Genomic DNA, 6020 nt, shown 5'->3' with positions numbered 1-6020 from the left:
TGCTCTGAGGGCCAGTATGCAAGGCCAAGTGCCAGGAGGCAGCCCTCGGCTAGAAACTTCTCCCACAGGCAAAGGAGGAGAACTGAGGGATCCCAGCAGCCTCTGCCTCTTGAGGATCCCAAAAGCCCTCGCCACCACTGCCACCCGCAGGACCTCTGCAGGAAGAACAGCGGGAGCTTGGCCCCTCCAATGATGGGGTATCTCTTAAGTGACACCAAGCCATTTACTGCAGATAACGGATGATTATCACAGATTCAAGAAAAGGTTTGGACCAAAAAATATAAAAATTACTGGAGAGGCTGTGACTACCAATGAAGAAGCTGCTGCTACAATTTTGGCAGAGTTGAGTAAGTTGATTAAAGAGAAAGGATACTCGGGGCACATGGATGGCTCAGTCAGTTAAGCATCCAACTCTTGATTTTGACTTAGGTCATGAGATTGAGCCCGCATCGGGTTCCATACTGGGTGTGGAAACTTCTTAAGATTTTCTCTCCCTCTCCCCTTCCCCCATTCCAGAAAAAGAGAAAGGATGCCGCCCAAATCAAGTCTTCAACTGCAATGAAATCAGGCTTTTCTGGAAGAAGATGCCCTATAGAATGTACCTTCTTAAAAGTGCAAGAGGGGTACCAGGGCATAAAACATAGAAGGACAGGTTAATTCTACTATGTGGCAACCCTTATGCAAGGTATATGATACACCCAGGCAGAGGGTACAGAGCAAAGAACCCATGCGCTCCCAAAACGAAAACAAAAATTATCTGCCCGTGTTCTGGCAACATAATCAAAAAGCATGGGTGAGAGCCATCTTTTTTCTGGAATGGTTCCACCAGCGCTTCATCCTGAAAGAGAAAAAATACTTGGAAGAGGAAGGAATAATAATACTATTAATAACAGTGCCAGTACCTGGCCATCCTGAATCTGTTTACAATGAAAATGAAAATGCTGAAGTTGCATTTTAACCTCCAAATACCTCATGGCTTCAGCCCCATGGCCAGGGTATCATTTGCTTTGTGAAAGCCACACACACCTGCCTCGTATTTGATTGCATTCAACCATCAATTGGTGCAGACTCTAATCTGGACATAATGCAGGGCTGGAAATCTCACTGCTGATGCAGTAACATTCATCAAAGCTGCAATGGATGAATTAAAACCAGAAACTGTATATGCCTCCTAAAACTTATCAAGTGAAGTTATGGATAATTTTAAAGACTTCCCAAGGGATTGATGGAGAAGTTATGAGAATCATTCACACAGCAACATAAGCTACTGGAGCGGAATTGCCAACATTCTTGAGGAAGTGAAGCACATATTGAAGGCCATCAAGAAGTGTTAACAAATGAGGAATTAGAAGAACTTCTGGAATCGTGTATAGAAGAGGAAGATGAAGAAGAAACTGAAGCACAATCAGCAATGTAGACATTCCCAAAATTTGCTGACATATACTGAACTACCCAAAGGACAAAATTATGGAATACAATCCTCAGATGGAACATAGCATTAAAGTCACCCATATGATCACCAAAGGATTACAGCCTCTACAGCAATACTTTGATGAGTTACAATCATTTCTGATTATAATGTTCTTCTAAAAGATTTCAGCAAAAAAAAACCCCTTCAACTATGGAGGATCCCCAACCATCGACATTGTCTGCTCCTGACATCCAACCACTGACACGGTCACGGCTCAATGATTCAGGATCACCCAAATCAGACGATCCTCCTTCTGACGTACTGTCGGAAAGCCAACAGTGGCTTAACACTACATCACAGTGCTTACGTCACTCACCTCACTTCAGCTCATCATCTAGGCATTGTATCATCTCACATCATCACAAGAAACATGAGCACAGTACAGTATTTTGAGAGAGACCACATTCACGTAACTTTTATCATAATATACTGCTGTACTCATTCTACTTCATTATAAGTGATTTGTTAATCTCTTACTGTACCTAACTCACAAATTAAACTTCATCATAGGTAAGTGTGCATAAGAAAAAACATAGTATATACAGGGTTCAGGACTATCTGTGGTTTCAGGTATTCACTGGAGGTCTTAGAATGTATTCCCAATGGACAAAGGGGGCACTACTACACAAATGAATAAAATGAAAAATGCAACAGAGAACTTCAACAGCAGGCTCAATAAGGCAGAAGAAAAAAATCTGAGAACTTGAAGCCAGATTACCCAGAGGATAAAAAAATTAGAGTAAAAAAGAGTGGAGAGAGGACAGCACAGCTCAGCCCCGTGGAGGGATGGTGGCAGAACCTATGGGCTGGGTGGCAGGCTCAACCACAGGGAGGAAGGTAGCAAGGACCACCACCGCTGGGGAGAGAAGATGCTTGGGGTTCATGGTTTAGGCAACCTACACCTCCTCCTACAGTGGAGACGGCCCTGCCCACGGGGGACCGGCCATCTCAGCAGCCCTATACCCAGGTGGGCACCCCAGAGCACAGTGCTCTGCCACTTCCCAGACCACCATTGGCCGTATGTCCACCCTTCCAGGCCCCAGAGCTCAGGACAAGGGCCTGCTGGTCTGGGCTGCAGAACGGGGGTGGAGGGGAAGGGGCACAGAACCCTTTGGTGTACAGAAAGTTGCCTCACTGGGGGTTCTCTCGTTGGGGTCTCACTATCCCACTCCCACCTCCTTTGCCAAGAGCTGGGCACCAAGGGCTTTGGAGGACTGGGACCCTCTTCTCCGCCCTCAATCTTGGTGTGTGCAGGTCACCCTTCTCTTTGCAATCCATACCCAGCGACCACTGGATGCCCCTGCTCTGAGCCCACAGGCCTGAAGGGCTGGAACTTTCATGTTCTTATAGGGCCCTAAGACCTGGAAAAGGGGACCTGGATTTTATTCCTACCAAACAGTAGAATGTCTTTGGTTTCAGCCACTGAATTTAGCTTCACAATTCAGCAAGTAGGACTGTTAATGCCTGCTTCACCAGGTTTACATGGTGCCCCCCCACCACACCTTTTAAAAAATATCATTCATAGGGGCGCCTGGGTGGCTCAGGCGGTTAGGCAGCTGACTCTTCATTTTGGCTCAGGTCATGATCCCAGGGTCCTAGGATCAGGCCCTGCACTGGGCTCCACGCTCAGTGGGGAGTCTGCTTGAGATTCTCTCCCCCTGTTTCTCCCCCCAGTCGTACTCTTTCTCAAATAAATAAATCCTTAAAAACTATCATTCATATAAATACATTAATAAAAAAAAAAGAGTAAAGAAAGCTTACTTGAACTATGGGACATCAACTGAAACAATATTTGCTTTATGGGAGTCCCACAAAGAGAGAAAAAGAGAAAAGAGATAGAAAATTGATTTAAAGAAATAATGGCTCAAAATCTCCCAAATCTGGGGAGATATGGTCATCCAGGTACATGAAACTCAAAGATCCCCAAGTAGATTCAACCCAAAGAAATCTTTACTGAGACACATATAATAAAAAAAAAATCTCAAAAATCAAAGAAAAAGAATTTTGAAGGCAGCAAAAGAAAAAAGTCTGATTTCTCAGCAGAAACCTTGCAGGCCAGGAGAGTATAGGATGATATATTCTAAGTGCTCAAAGAAAAAACTGTTAACTGTCAACCAAGAATACTTTACCTAGCAAAGTTGTCCTTCAGAAATGAAGGAGAGATACAGACTTTCCCAGACTAACAAAAACTGAGGGAATTTGTCACCACTAGACCTGCCTTACGAGAAATGCTAAAGAAATGCTTAACTTTTGAGTTCAGTTGTTGTCAGCTTGCTTACACAAGACTGTTGTTGTAACTACGAGATATACTATGAAAGCCTTGTGGTAATCACAAAGCAAAAGCCTATAATAGATACACAAACGATAAAATGAAAGCATACCACTACAAAAAACCATCAACGCACTAAGAAAGGAAGAAAGGAAAAAAGGAACTACAAAACAATCAAAAGCAATTAACAAAATGGAGATACTAAGTCCATATCTATCAATAATTACTCTAAAGGTAAATGGTTTAAATTCTCCAATTAAAAGAAACAGAGTGGCTAAATGGATATAAAAACAAGACCTAACTATATGCTGCCATTAAGAGACTCACTTAAGCTTTCAGGGCACTCATAAGCTCAAAGTAAAGGGATAGGAAAAGATATTCTACACAAATGGAAAACAAGAGAGAACAGAGTAGCTATACTTACGTTGGACAAAACAGACTTTACCTCAAAAGCTGCAACAATGAGGGCCACTTCATCAAGAGGATATAACAATTACTTATGTACCCAATACTGAGCACCTAAATATATTAAACAATTATTAACAGTTCTGAAGGCAAAACTAGAAAGCAATGCAATAATGGTAGAGGATTTCAATACCCCACTTTTAACAATGGACAGATCATCCAGACAGAAAATCAGTAAGGAAATAATAGACCAAATGAACCTAACAGACATATACAGTACATTTCAACCAACAGCAGCAGAATACATGTTCTTCTCAAGCACACACATAACACTCTCCAGGATAGATATGTTAGGTCACAAAATAAGTCTCAAAAAATTTAAGAAGACTGAAATCATATCAACTATCTTTCTGACCACAATGGTATGAAACTACAAGTCAATGATAGGAGGAAAGCTGGAAAAGTTCACAAATATGTGGAAATAAAACACTTCTGAGGAACCAATGGATCAAAGAAGAAATCAAGAGAACTCAAAAAATATCTTGAAACAAATAGTACATATACAATGGATCATTATTCAGCCATAAGGAAAAGAAATCCTGTCATTTGCAGCAGTGTGAATGAACCTGGAGAGCTAAGTGAAATAAGGCTGATGGACAAAGACAAATACTGCATGGTATCACTTATATGAAAAATCTTAAAGAAAAAAAAAAGCTAATATCATAGAAACATAACAGAATGGTGGTTGCCAAGGGCTGGGGATGGAAGACATGGGGTAATATAGGTCAAAAGGTACAAATTTTCAGTCATAAGAAGAGTAAGTTCTGAGGCTCTAAATGTACAGCAGTGCCTACTATGGTTATCATATACTTGAAAGTTGCTGAGAATAGACCTTAAGCATTCTCACCACCACAAAAAAAAAAGTTAACTATATGAAGTGATGTGATCTTGGTAATCGTTCTGTAATATACACCAAATCATCACATTTACACTTTAAATATATACACTGACATTTGTCAATTATTTCTCAATAGTTTTTAAAAAAATGAGAAGAGTAAAACATCACCAAATAAAATATCTGACTGAGCCAAAAGGATACTGACAACTTGTAATGCTGAAAGCCTTAAAAAGAAATACAAGAGGAGTTTGCAGTTCTTGGGCTATTTTGCAAAAAGGAAAAATCGGCCCAGAAATTAGAAGTCTGACTTAAAAACAAACAAAACAAGAGGGAACATTTCCTTGCCCAAATCAGATTTCCCCACTGCAATTTCAGCTACTGATGAGCAATTACAGAAGCTGGCAACAGATAATTACGGTTTTGCTGTGGCATGAATTTGAATTCTAAGGTTAAGGTGACTACGTGGAAAAAGATCACCTAAAAAGTGTGCCAGTGGACCTCCTGGCATCCATATCTCAACAGTGATGTGCTGTTCTCTACTACTCTGCCCTGGCCCAACTCAGTAAGGATTTGAAGGAAATTCTCTGAAATTTTCAGCAATACTTTATGGTATATTATATGGTGCTATTTAGGATTCACAAAAATCTCAGCATATATCCATTTCACCCCCAAAGTTTACTGCATAAATGTAAAACATCTAGATTTCCTTGTTTTACTATAATCCATATCAGCTTGTCTAAGGGCATCACATTCCCTTGTGCCTTCCGTTATCTATTTGTTAGTCTTTATTCTTATTCTACAACTACCGCTCAAAGGCAAAATTCATTCTTTCTACACTGCAGAGAGAATTCTCAGACCAAGAAAAATGCCTCCTTTTATCCTATGCACCAGGGCTGGAAGCTTCTATAAAATTCATTTAGTTAATATATAAATCATTAAAATAAAGTAGCAGCACAACTACTAACAGAAAGTAAGAG

Source organism: Eumetopias jubatus, unplaced genomic scaffold, assembly GCF_037043125.1.
Source record: "Eumetopias jubatus isolate StellerSeaLion01/CBP00866 unplaced genomic scaffold, mEumJub1_p1.0 scaffold_2, whole genome shotgun sequence".
Taxonomy (NCBI): domain Eukaryota; kingdom Metazoa; phylum Chordata; class Mammalia; order Carnivora; family Otariidae; genus Eumetopias; species Eumetopias jubatus.
This window is presented reverse-complemented; position numbering follows the sequence as displayed.